This window comes from Bubalus kerabau, chromosome 10 (assembly GCF_029407905.1).
Source record: "Bubalus kerabau isolate K-KA32 ecotype Philippines breed swamp buffalo chromosome 10, PCC_UOA_SB_1v2, whole genome shotgun sequence".
Lineage (NCBI taxonomy): Eukaryota > Metazoa > Chordata > Mammalia > Artiodactyla > Bovidae > Bubalus > Bubalus kerabau.
The window spans coordinates 68,117,805-68,131,341 of record NC_073633.1 but is presented as its reverse complement, the minus strand read 5'-3'; the positions used below and the strand labels follow the sequence as shown (position 1 = coordinate 68,131,341).

At 39.1% G+C, this 13,537-nt stretch overlaps 1 long non-coding RNA gene across 1 annotated transcript in view; it reads left to right on the top strand.

Annotated features, from left to right (window-relative positions):
• The first annotated feature begins 645 nt into the window (after positions 1-645).
• LOC129620607 (uncharacterized) overlaps positions 646-13,537 on the top strand; it is a 58,286-nt gene continuing 45,394 nt past the window's right edge. Inside the window, exons 1-2 of the long non-coding RNA XR_008698595.1 lie at positions 646-694; positions 5,699-5,732. This is a non-coding gene — a long non-coding RNA (uncharacterized LOC129620607). The remainder of the gene's footprint in view (positions 695-5,698; positions 5,733-13,537) is intronic.

Below are 13,537 nucleotides of genomic sequence, written 5' to 3'. Positions count from 1 at the left end.
ATTTTGCATATTCTATTTTATTTAATCATCACAATATTCATTTAAGGTGTAAGTATTGATAACTTGATTTTACCAATGTTTAAATGAAGATCTAGAAAGTTTAAGAAAATTGGTTTAGAATGGCAGAGATAGGAAAGTATTGGAGCTAAGATTGAAACGAATGTCTGGTTCACCCCCAGAGTCCATAGCATTTCTATTAACAGCCTGCTGTCTCTCAGTAAATACTTAACTGAGTGGATAAGTAAGGGAGTGAGTGAGTGAATGAATATATACATTCATGCATGAATGAGAGAAGTAACAAGCAAAAGACTTGTAATAACTTTACGCCCTTTTGCAAACAGAGGACTGTGGCCTGTTAAGGGCAATTAAGTAGTGGCTGCTGTCACCACTGCTCTGAATGTTCAGCATTCGAATCTGTAATGTTCTTCCACCTGTACACTCCATAGTCTGTCTTCCTACTTAGGACAGCACAGTGCAACTTAATCAGCTAGTATTGAAAAAAAATTCCTTTTTTTTTTTTTTTTGAAAGAATTCTGATTGGGAGCATACTAATGCTTCCTTCAATTAGTTTCCTCCAGAGTTAATCCCATTTACTTTTCCTGTTTGGGCAACCAGCTGTTTGAGGTTGCTGAGCAACCAAGAATTGAAGAGGGGGAGGTTGGTGAGAGATGGAGACCCCGAAGCTTCAACCAAGGTGAATAGTAAACGAGAATCAAATGTCAGAGAGGATTTATCTTAGGGCACAAATGGATCATTTCAAAGTGAACATGTAAAGGGGGAGCTAAATTCAGTTCAGAACTTTTTTTTTTAGTATTTATATTCTTTACATAATCTAATTTTTCTTCTCAAGCACTGTGGCAACAAAGAATCAAGGGGATTAGATTTTGAGTGAAGGGAAAAAAGTGTGGCTACAAGGAAAGCAAGAGTGGTTGTGAAATGGCAGTTCTCTGGGATGACTGTGTTGTTTCTGTAGAAGTGAATTAGAGCTGAGTGTGTTCAATCCTGTAGAAACTTCTGAAGAACAAAGCAGGAGGCTGGATATTACAGGAAGTACTAGTACTGTGGAGATGTAAATAAATAAATAAGTAAAATCTCACAGTTGGTGGGGTGTGGGGATTGGGACATTAGGTACAGACACCAAAGGAAATACAATCCGGGCATTTATGCCCCAGACCTGTACATCCTAGGTCTCATCCCTCCACGTTAATCCTGGGAGTCAGGCTGATCCTTGGAAGGTGGGTGACACCACTATAGCTTCATCCTGGGAGGAAAGGAATAATTGCCTGGGAAGGACAAATTCTCTTAGATGCATTGACTGGGGGTAAAAGGGAAGGGCAAGACAGTAATGTAAAAGTGAAGAAAAATCTCTTGATGATCTTAGGTAAGAAATGTCTTTTACCTTAGAGGCTCTGCAATATGTCTGCAACATGCTGCCTATTTGACAGAGACATTTTTCATCTAAAAAATACAAGAGGACATTCACATCTTTGGTTAAGGCCTGTACATAACAGAAATCGCAGGAATCACTGCAAAACTTCAACTGTAGCTAAAATTCCAAAGCTTACTGAGGTCATTATTTCACCTTTGGCATGACAAGCAGTAACCCAGGTTTGAAACAATGCAACATTCTCTTTTCTGAAAATAAAATGAGAATGTTTCACTTTACTTGCAGTCCTGTACTCTCAAAGGGCAATTAACTTCCACCACTTCCATGGGAATTTAACTGAAATGGAAGACAGAGAAGGCTACTGAGAAACAGGGAGATTGAGAATTGTTCAGTTCTGTGTAACCAGAAGAATAACCTGGTTGAAATATAAACAACTAAATGTCTTTTAATTAAGTAATAATGATGAAAACATTTTAAAATGTAAAGTTAAATGAGTATAAATTATTTACATATTGTGTATATGCCATTGGTCATCTCTGATTGCTCAAATGGGGAAGAATCTGCCTGCAGTGCAAGAGACCCAGGTTTCCTGGGTTGGAAAGATCCCTTGGAGAAGGGAATGTGACCCACTGCAGTATTCTTGCCTGGAGAATTCCATGGACAGAAGCAGGCTTCAGTCCATGGGGGTCACAAAGAGGCGGACATGACTGAGCAACTAACACTTCCATTTTCATGCCATGGGAAGTGATTTATATTTAGTAACTATGAATTTACTATGCTATGTAATACAGATTCATTTATATAAACATATTTTAAAATTTTGAGTGAATACCCCTTCTATCATGCTAGTATCAATTCACTTGTTTGAACAAGTAACTGAGACATCAGTGACCACAGCTTCATGAATTAATATTTTCCACCAGTTCTCTTCTCTCCAATACATACAGCCAATGTGTGGGACCAGAAATACAAAAAAATATACACTCACACATGTACACAGAGTAAGTAAAACTCTTGTTGCATGAGATAATTTGTTGTAAGAAACTTTTAGCCAAATGAACAAAGTTGTACTAGTCAGGACTGTCAGTAAAGATATGGAAATAGTCATCTTATATAGAGCCATTTATATCATGGTATCTCTTATAATGAATTTCTCTGTTTTGATGAGCATCCCAACTAGCCCAGGTGTCCTATTGGGTTCTAGGTCTTCATTCAGAGCCTTGAGAGAAAGGATCACAGCATAATACTCTTCACATTGAAAAGCAGGTCTAACCACATAATTATTCAGCATCAAAATCTTTCTTTGGTACCACTTTAAAAAGAGGTGCTTCCTAAAACTTTGAACCAAAACATATCACAAGTCATGGAATTATTGAATGTTGCTGCTGCTGCTGCTAAGTCCCGTCAGTCGATTCTGACTCTGTGCGACCCCAGAGATGGCAGCCTACCAGGCTCTTCTGTCCCTGGGATTCTCCAGGCAAGAACACTGGAGTGGGTTGCCATTTCCTTCTCCAATGCATGAAAGTGAAAAGTGAAAGTGAAGTCGCTCAGTCGTGGCCGACTCTTTGCGACCCCATGGACTGCAGCCCACCAGGCTCCTCCGTCCATGGGATTTTCCAAGCAAGAGTACTGGAGTAGGGTGCCATCCCTTTCTCTGATTGAATGGTAGTGCATTGATTTATTATCTCCCCATGTCCTTATAAACATGCCATGTTTACATGGCTTGACATTATGAATGATTTTTAATATATAGTTTAGTGCCTCTAAGCACAGAATTGGTTACTTACAAACTTAAGCAGTTTTTCTGTCCAGGTAGTATTAACACTCAAGGCTGGGAGGAGAAATTTGGAAGGGACTGGCTCCTGGAACTGAGACATCTACTACTCCTGATGCTTTCCCCATTTTCACAGTTCAGAACAAAAACACTGTAGTAATGGATCCTTGAGAAACTAAACAAAAGAAATTTTATCAGCCTACACTGTGAGTGGTGATTGCCAGCATTTTCTGAAACCAGAGATCCTTAAATTTACTTAATTATCCTTCTTGAAGATTCAAAAGAAAAAAGAGGACTGGTTGGTTCCCAATAAGTAATATTGATTGTCCATTGGTCTCTTCGAAACTTGGATCTAAACTTTATGAACATGGATGGCTGTGGTAGTAGATATATCAATCATCGGCCATGGTTCCATGGTCCCATTTGGGATCTAGGAGGCCAAAGGAATTTATATCTTTTGGAAGTAACTCATAGTAGATATATTTCTGTCTGCAATTATTTATTCTTATGTTTCCTATAAGAGAATTAAGTATTCCTACCGTTATTGGACTTCAGTTCAGTTCAGTTCAGTTCAGTCGCTCAGTTGTGTCAGACTCTTTGCGACCCATGAATTGTAGCACGCCAGGCCTCCCTGTCCATCACCAACTCCCAGAGTTTACTCAAACTCATGTCCATCGAGTCGGTGATGCCATCCAGCCATCTCATCCTCTGTTGTCCCCTTCTCCTCCTGCCCCCAATCCCTCCCAGCATCAGGGTCCTTTCCAATGAGTCAACTCTTCGCATGAGGTGGCCAAAGTATTAGAGTTTCAGCTTCAGCATCAGTCCTTCCAATGAACACCCAGGACTGATTTCCTTTAGAATGGACTGGTTGGATCTCCTTGTAGTCCAAGGGACTCTCAAGAGTCTTCTCCAACACCACAGTTCAAAAGCATCAATTCTTCGGTGCTCAGCTTTCTTCACAGTCCAACTCTCACATCCATACATGACCACTGGAAAAACCAGAGCCTTGACTAGATGGACCTTTGCTGGCAAAGTAATGTGTCTGCTTTTGAATATGCTATCTAGATTGGTCATAACTTTCCTTTCAAGGAGTAAGTATCTTTTAATTTCATGGGTGCAGTCACGATCTGTAGTGATTTTGGAGCCCCCCAAAATAAAGTCTGACACTGTTTCCACTGTTTCCCCATCTAGTTCCCATGAAGTGATGGGACCAGATACCATGATCTTCATTTTCTGAATGTTGAGCTTTAAGCCAACTTTTCACTCTCCTCTTTCACTTTCATCAAGCGTATTGCTGAAGCCTGGCTTGGAGAATTTTGAGCATTACTTTACTAGCATGTGAGATGACTGCAATTATGCGGTAGTTTGAGCATTCTCTGGCATTGACTTTCTTTGGGATTGGAATGAAAACTGACCTTTTCCAGTCCTGTGGCCACTGCTGAGTTTTCCAAATTTGCTGGCATATTGAGTGCAGCACTTTAACAGCATCATCTTTCAGGATTTGAAATAGCTCAACGGGAATTCCATCACCTCCACTAGCTTTGCTCATAGTGATGCTTTCTAAGGCCCACTTACTTCACATTCCAGGATGTCTGGCTCTAGGTCAGTGATCACACCATTGTGATTATCTTGGTCATGAAGATCATTTTTGTACAATTCTGTGTATTCTTGCCACCTCTTCTTAATATCTTCTGCTTCTGTTAGGTCCATACCATTTCTGTCCTTTATCGAGCCCATCTTTGTATGAAATGTTCTCTTGGTATCTCTAATTTTCTTGAAGAGATCTCTAGTCTTTCCCATTCTGTTGTTTTCCTCTATTTCTTTGCACTGATCGCTGAAGAAGGCTTTCTTATCTCCTTGCTATTCTTTGGAACTCTTCATTCAGATGCATATATCTTTCCTTTTCTCCTTTGCTTTTTGCTTCTCTTCTTTTCACAGCTATTTGTAAGGCCTCCCCAGATAGCCATTTTGCTTTTTTGCATTTCTTTTCCACAGGGATGGTCTTCATCCCTGTCTCCTGTACAATGTCACGAACCTCTGTCCATAGTTCATCAGGCATTCTATCTATCAGATCTAGGCCCTTAAATCTGTTTCTCACTTCCACTGTATAATCATAAGGGATTTGATTTAGGTCATACCTGAATGGTCTAGTGGTTTCCCCTACTTTCTTCAATTTCAGTCTGAATTTGGCAATAAGGAGTTCATGATCTGAGCCACAGTCAGCTCCCGGTCTTGTTTTTGCTGACTGTATAGAGCTTCTCCATCTTTGGCTTCAAAGAATATAATCAATCTGATTTCCGTGTTGACCATCTGGTGATGTCTATGTGTAGAGTCTTCTCTTGTAGTGGAATTAAGTTGGACAAATTACTTATTAACTTGTTGGACAAATTACTTACTTATTGACTTAAGTTGGACAAATTACTTGCTTTAGCCAATGGAATGTGTGTGGATAGAGCTCATACCAATTCTATGTAGAAGTTTAGAGAAGTATTGTAGGTTTCTCCCACCACTTTTAATCTTCCCTTTGCATGTTTCAGATTTGGGCTGCTTCTTCAGTCCTGGAATGACAAGGTAGGTAGAAAGCCATAGCTAACTTGTGTCCAACTTGTAATATGAATGAGAAATAAATCTGTGTTTTGGTAACCCACTGAAATATGAGGATTATTAGCTGACTAATAAGATGTTTACCTTAAACTATCGGCTCTTAACTCCTAAAATAGCTGGAGAGCACATGCAGCCCTGATATTATCCACTTTAAGGCATTTCTGTTCATAAGCTATTGCCTGTATTCCTCCAATTGTGTCAGCCACTTTAATTTTTTAAAATTTTTTATTTGGATATTAGTCAATTTTTTTAACCTTGATTTACAATGTTGTGTTAGTTTCAAGTATACAACAAAGTGAATCTCTTATACTTTTTATTTAGTTATTTATTTTTAATAGAGTATAATTGCTTTACAATGTTTTGTTAGTTTCTGTTGTACACTGAAATTAATCAGCTATATGTATACATATATCCCCTCCGTCTTGGACCTTCCTCCAGCCTCCTAGTTCTACGCCTCTGGGTCATCACAGAGCACTCATTTTCTACATCTGCACATCTATTCCTGCCCTGCAAATAGGTTCATCTACCATTTTTCTAGATTCCACATATATGTGTTAATGTATGATATTTGTTTTTCTCTTTCTGGTTTCCTTCACTGTTAAATGTTTCTTGTGATCTTGTCACAGTAATGTAAATAAATGAATTGAAATTGAAATAAATGATTGAATACTTCCTTAAATTCTTGAACTGTAAATACAAAACAAATGAGACAAAGAATTTGTCCTCATGGAAAAAAGGACCAGTGAAGATGATAATAATGCAATGTGATAATTCTTATGGTAGAGGCACATTCAAGATATTATTTCAGTGCATTCATTCACTTATCAGTGTGTCTCTATTTTACTGTCTTCCTTATTCTCCATCTACAGTTTTAAGCTCCAAAAATTAAAGGACAGAATTATACCTAAGGTGACCCACAGACTACTCCAGCTCTTGACTACTCTCTCCCCTCAGCTTCCTTTTCTCTCAAATACCACATCTAATCCTTTAAAAAAAAAAACCTTGTTCACACTATCTTTAGCAGATATCCAGGATCTATGATCACCTGTCACCACCCCCACTGTTAACACTCTGGTTCAAACTAACAACATCTCTTAAACTGTTATAAGAGACTCCTAGATGTCTTCTTTTCTTCTGGTCTTACCCATCCTTCTCCAGCTCCCACCAACTAATTTCCACAGAGTAACTAGTGTAGAATTTTCAGCTCTGAGTCATTTAATAGATCATGCTACTCCTGTGTTCAGAACCTTCCATCAGCTCTCCATTTCAATCTGAAGAAAGCCCAAGTCCTCTCAGCTGCTTACCAGTCACCTGTGTCTCCTCACCCTCACAGCTGCCACCTCTCTGAAAACTTCTACCACACTTTCTCCTGTCCTTCCTACTTCTGTGATCTCCTCTTTGCAGGCAATTCCTTACCTGTGTGCGTGCATTCTAAGTCACTTCAGTCATGTCCCACTCTTTCCAACTCTGTGCACTGTAGCCCACCAAGCTCCTCTGTCCATGGGGATTCTCCAGGCAAGAATACTGGAGCGGGTTGCCATGCCCTTCTCCAGAGGATCTTCCTGACCCAGCGATTGAACCCGCATCTCTCACATCTCCTGCATTGGCAGCAGCTTCTCTACCACTAGAGTCACCTAAGAAGCTCCCTCTTACTTGCAGGACTTCTCAATTCTGTTCCTTCTTCCTGCCGTGCTCTCCTCTCTATACCTGTATGAGCTGCTCCCTCTCTTCTCTCAGGTCTCTGCTCAGTGTCACCTCTTTACTGTAGATTTCCCTGACCAACAAAATCTATCCTATGGAGACTAGACTTTTACATCCAGAAATTAGATAGAATATTAGAAAAGGGATATTAACCAGGAGGTTTTTGCCTATTTTTTTTTGGCTAAAAGGCTGATAGCAAAGAACAACATTTAGCAGTTAAAAAGCAAACACAAAAACTCAGTATGTTAGTCTCTGAAGATATCTGGCTTAGGTGCACTTTCCATTCTTTTTAAACAAAAGGTGTGCATGAATAATGGATGAAGTGAAACATTTTCTGTATGAATCTCTCCAGCTTAGATATTTGATGGCAGACAAATCAGCAGGGGAAAAAAGCCCCAGGTCTAAAATGGAAACTGTTTGAAGGGCCATAAGAATTTGAATGATCATGTCTAGGGTTCCTGAGTGCTACAGGACAGAAGGAGCTCCCTTTCTCAGAAAAGTTAGAAAAGTTATATGGTCTTCGTGTCCATATATTGCAGCCAGAGGAGGAGCCTGGGCTGATGCCTTTGGTGTCAAGTCCATTATCTGAAGCCTCATTATCTTCTCCTTGCCGTCCAACTCCTGTAATATGAGGACTGAGGATGGAGGTTTAGAACCCTAGCACGCAACTCGAACCCATGGAGTCATCTAGGATAGAACCAAAAGCCTAACTGGAGACTTTATTAAGCCCATATTCTTGTCCACCTTGTCTTCACCTCCCTTCCTAATCAACTTCCTTTGTTTGAAGCGTTTGTCCCAGTTTCCTTCCTATGAGAGTTTTAGGGGATAGGAATCATTTCCTTTTAAACCAGTATCGCCTTTCCTCCCAAATAATTCACTCTGTGCTCTAAGCCATTCTGTTGTTTCTCCATTATCTCTTGTTGTTGTTTGGTTGCCAAATCTTTGCAACCTCATGGACTGTAGCCCCCTCAAGCTCCTCTGTCCATGGAATTTCCCAGGCAAGAAAACTGGAGCAGGTTGCCATTTCCTACACCTGGATCTCCCTGACCCAGGTATTGAACCCACGTCTCCTGTTTTGGCAGGTGGATTCTTTACAGAAAAGCCCTTACCAATATCTGTAACTCTTTAAATCATTTTCTCTCTACACCTTCTACCAATCACACATTTGACATAATTTTAGAAAGTTGTTTTTACCATAATCATTTTTTATGATATCTTAACACTGTGATAGGCTTCTTGCTGTTTCTGTCTAAGCTAGATCTGTCTTTAGCTGAACAATCTGTCTGTCTTTTCTTCCTCAAGTTAAAATAAAGTATGCCACAGTAAGCAGAAGTTTGGCCCCAGATCTTCTGCAAAACCCAGTTACCATGCTCTACCTGTTGATGCCTTTGTAAAAGAAATCTTGGGTGTATGCAAACATCTTACAGAATTTCTACTCTTTATTGCTCAGGAAATCTATTTTCTCCAATATAGAAAAAACATTAAAATTGATACATAATTCATGTTATTTTGGGAAAACAGAAAGCTAGATAAATGTGTGATTAAAACATGTATAATTTCACTCCTTGAAATATTGGTTTAACATTGAACATTGATCGAAAGGCTGTTGTGTTCAGGAAGTGACAGAAAATATAAAGTATGTAAAAGTTTTGATACCTTCCTTTTGAAAGGTTTACAGTGGGGTTTAGAAAAAAAAAAAAACAAACCTGTAAAAGTGAATGGGAACATATTTGGTTGATACCTACTGGCTATATAAAATTGCTTTTGGACATGTTTCCTGATTCCTCATAAAACAAAGACTTAATAAGTTTACTTGGCATCTGATGGGCAAAGTTAAAAAAAAATCAAATAAGCTTTTTGTTTTCCTTTAAGCAGTTCCTGGCAATGCTTTCTTTCTTTCTTTCTTTCTTTTATTTTAAGCAGATGAGTTTTTAAAACAATGATTGCATTTAGGACTTTCAAGAAAGCTTGTAAACCACAGATTTGAGGAGCTGGGTCCTGAGACCTGAACTGTGAGCTGGCTTGGTGCACACACGGCAGGACATCAGGAAGGTCTGATATTTCCATGCACACAGACAAGCAAGCACAGTAAGGGCCCACATCAGCCAAGCACCCTCTGTGTCCCGAGCCTCAGCATATATTTTGCAGCTCTGTGAAACTGGTGTGTTAAGCCAGGATCTGGGTCCTGGGTACAGGGTGAGCAATAAAGGCTGACCAGACTTACATGGAAAAAAAATATTTGTCATTAGTTTTGATAGCTTTTTCATTGAAACCCTATTTTCTGAGTGCATGAGTAAACCAATTTAAGTATTTGCCAGTCATTCATGTTGCTTGGCCGTCTTTGTTTCCTTTGTTCCGGGACACATTTGCCTGGTCTCGCAGTCTGTCTCCCAAGAGTGCTCTTGATGAGATTTTTTTCTTTATCAGGAAATTGATTTTCTTGCATCTCTTTCTGAGATTACTGAATCCAATCTTGAGGCAAATAACTCAATTCTTGGAAAAATGTCTAATTTGGAAACCTGGTGGTTGATTTTTCCCCCCTGGCCACAGCATCAAAGCTGTATGAGCATATACCAGTAACAGGTGAAGGAGATGCCTCCTAGACGAGGGTCCTCCCTCGTCTCAACCAGTCTGCCTCCTCTAGCACTGCTCTTCCTCACCCTGGGTTCTGAGTACCCTCTTTCTACCATTGGCGTGTCCTGCTCCTGTGTAGCCTTTTACTCTCTTTATCTAGTTCTAAATCTTAGCTGAATTTTCTGTCTTATTTCTTACACATCCTGGCAATTCCTTCCTGAGCTGTCTGCCCTTACAGTGGTTCATTTTTGCCCTTTTGGTCAGAATGGCCTAAGTTCACCACTCTTTGGACTTAGTGGCCCAAACTCTAGATTAATAAAAGCTGGATTTCTGAGTCGAAGACAGGCACAGCTGGTTACACTCTGGATCTTTCCAAAAGAGACACTAGGCAGTTTTGTATGTGTAGGGTCTTTGCCATGATACCTTTGAGAGGGACACTTTGTATATTTATATCTCACCTTGATGTTTTATTAATGACCAACAGTTGTTTAGTCTATAGTGGCAATAGGGAATTGGAAATCAGTCTATGTGTCTGAGCCTAGTTTGCATAGGTCCAAAGTCAGAACTGTTCAATGCAACACATGATATGATTATTATAAACAATTATGCTGAGAACGCCCATTTTTCTGTAATTAAAATGCCCAGTGTTATTCAATTCATTGGCTTTTGCCCTGTGACCATTGTTATGTTTCTGTGATAAAGAAGTGTATTCAGTTAAGTCTTGCATGCTGTGTACTTTGTCAATCCAAAAACTTTTTTTGTCAAGTTGCTTGTGGTGGTGTTGGTATTTATTCTGCAACATCAGCAGTGCTTGGGGGCCAAATGCAGAGTGAGGATAGCATTTGAAGCAACAGTTTTTCTTGTTGTTCACATTCCAACATTCTTAAGAACAAACTGCCTGAAAAGAAATGCTGGAACTGTATTCTGAAAGTACTTTTCAGAGCCTTGTACTACCGGAGAAATTAAGAACCTTAGAATTCTAAGGTGGGAAAAAAAACTGTGGGAATCTCTCTCCCTCTCCCTACTTTTTGACAGTGCTAACTCATTTAAATCTCTTTCTCAAAACTAAAATTAAAAACGTTTAAAAAAAAAGAGTTGCTGTGTTGTTTTTGGGTTGGCCTCTTGGTCTCTTCTTGTGGGATTTTGCCTTGGTTCTTTGCAGAGACTGTTTTTTCCCTTCTTTTCACTGAAAGCCTAGGTATAAGGTGGAATGTGTGCACTGCTTAAATTTGTATTCTTTTCTTCTCAGCTGTTGCCAAGCGTTGACAGAGACAGAGATGGGAAGCAGAAATCTCAACATTTGAGAATGTTTGTGTCTCAGTCTCTGCCCAAAATGGAACAAAATCTGAAACACTTAATTCTCTTGTGCAATATTTCCTTTGTCTTTGCTGCCTCTGTTTTGAAAGGAATCATTAAGACACTTTCAGCCTTAGCCTAGCCCTAGGCTGTTAATGGAGCAGAGGGAGCCAAGAGAAGCAGAAAGACAGCAGGGCTGGAAAGAGGGGACATTGGCTTGGAGTGACAGTTGCTCAGGCGATGGCTGGCTGAAAGGCCTCTATTGTCTGCGACAGTCGAGCCAACTATACAAGGAATTATTATACAAGGCAAATAAATGGAATTATTTATTTTATAAGGAGGTTCTTAAAAATTCTATATTTTTGCATGTGTGAGAGTATCTGGTGGGATCATGTATGAGAAATCACTTTAAAATCATAGGTTAGATAAATATATATTACTTACCTTATTTTCCTAACCTCATGGGGAGCCAGGATTCCACAGTTTGAAGATAGAAGCCTCACGCCTTCTTTTACTCTGCTTTGCCTAAATCGGTGTGGATTGGCACAAACAGTTTGGTCTTTTTCAAGGTCTAATTTCACTGTGAATTTACAGACTCAAACTCCTGTGAGAATTATTGGTAGGTCTTTAGAGAGAGTAAGAAATACCTATCCATTGAGATAACCCATGCTGCATGAATGAGGAGAACTGTTATGCATTGAGGTGGAAATCTTTAAGCAATAACATAGGGATTGTATTCAAAAGCAGGTACAGAACGCCTGTTATGGACCATTCAATTATAGTGTGAAAGGTCAAATGTTAGAAGTCAGAACAGAGTTAAAATTTGATGTAATAAATTCTTGGCCCCACAGTTAAAAGCCATTTTAGCTGGGGCCCAACCAATGCTGTACAATATTATTTCTCCTGATATTAGCTAGGATATTTTTCTCACCTTTTCAGGCACTTGTTACAAAACTGTTCCATTTTTAGCTCCACCTTTAGGAGACTGTCTCTTTTTCTACATATGCATGTACAGTATGTATATCCCCAATACTGCCCTGTTGCCTTCAAGACTAGCCTGTTGCCCTTCTGCTAGCTCGCAAATCTGGAATTTGGTGCTGTTTTTCTCTTGAACTGGTATCATTAGACCTCTCTTGACCCCAAAGGCTCCAGGTGTTCAGTTTTCTGATTTAATCATGTTTTTATGCTAATATGTTGGAATTAGAAATCTATGTTTCAAGTGTCTATTTTAATTAAGCAGTTGCAATTCACATTCAGCCCATTCCTGCACCTTTCCATTCCTGCCTATTTTTCTTGCCTAGTTTTTTTTGTTTTGTTTTTGTTTTTTCATGTATAGAGGACTTGCTATCCAGTGTAGGAGGTAACAACTGTGGACCAGAACAATCTAATGATGGTTTTGGGAGCAATGGAATAATGGTGTATGAGTGTGTGTTTGTATATATACAGCTATTAGCCTAACATCATTGAGGTATGGCTGCCTTTAGAAAAGCAGCTGCTCCAATGTTGCCCTCTTTTCAATAAATATTTGCTTTATGACATTATGAAAAATAGATATGACTTTAATGTAGCGTGCTGAAAATTAAAGTCTTCAAACCCATAGCTGTGTATGCACCCAAGCCTATCTGGATAACCTGGATAACCAACCAACATTTATGCGTTCATTGAAATCTGTGTAGATGAAACAGAATATAAAGCAAGAGGGAATGTTAACTGAAAAACAATTTATGTGCCTGAACATATTTTATAACACTGTAAAAGTAAAGAACTAGATAACTGTTTTAACAGAGGATTCCTTTAGAAAGGCAGAATATAACATAGTGTTTTATCAAGATATGAAACTTACAATGGAAAAATACTCTTTCTTTTAATGGATGAGCAAACTCTGCCATAAATATTCACACAGTTGGTCACCAAGTATAATTTAGGGCTGTGTTTAAGGAACATTTTCCATATGAATATGCTTTCACACCTGCATCCCTGTAAAGCTCACTGTTGAGTAAGCACGTGGCTGGGAGGAGAAGAGAAACAAATGAAATTCTAAAAATCATCTTTATGTTTTTGTCTGTAAAAAGGAAAATGAAATTACTGTAATTATAACACAGCCCTCCCCCTCAAAAAAAAAATAGTTCTCAAGCCCATTTTGAGAGTGTCTTCCCACTTTTTGAAATGAGTCATCCAAGAGGAGGTATTTTCTCTTGTTC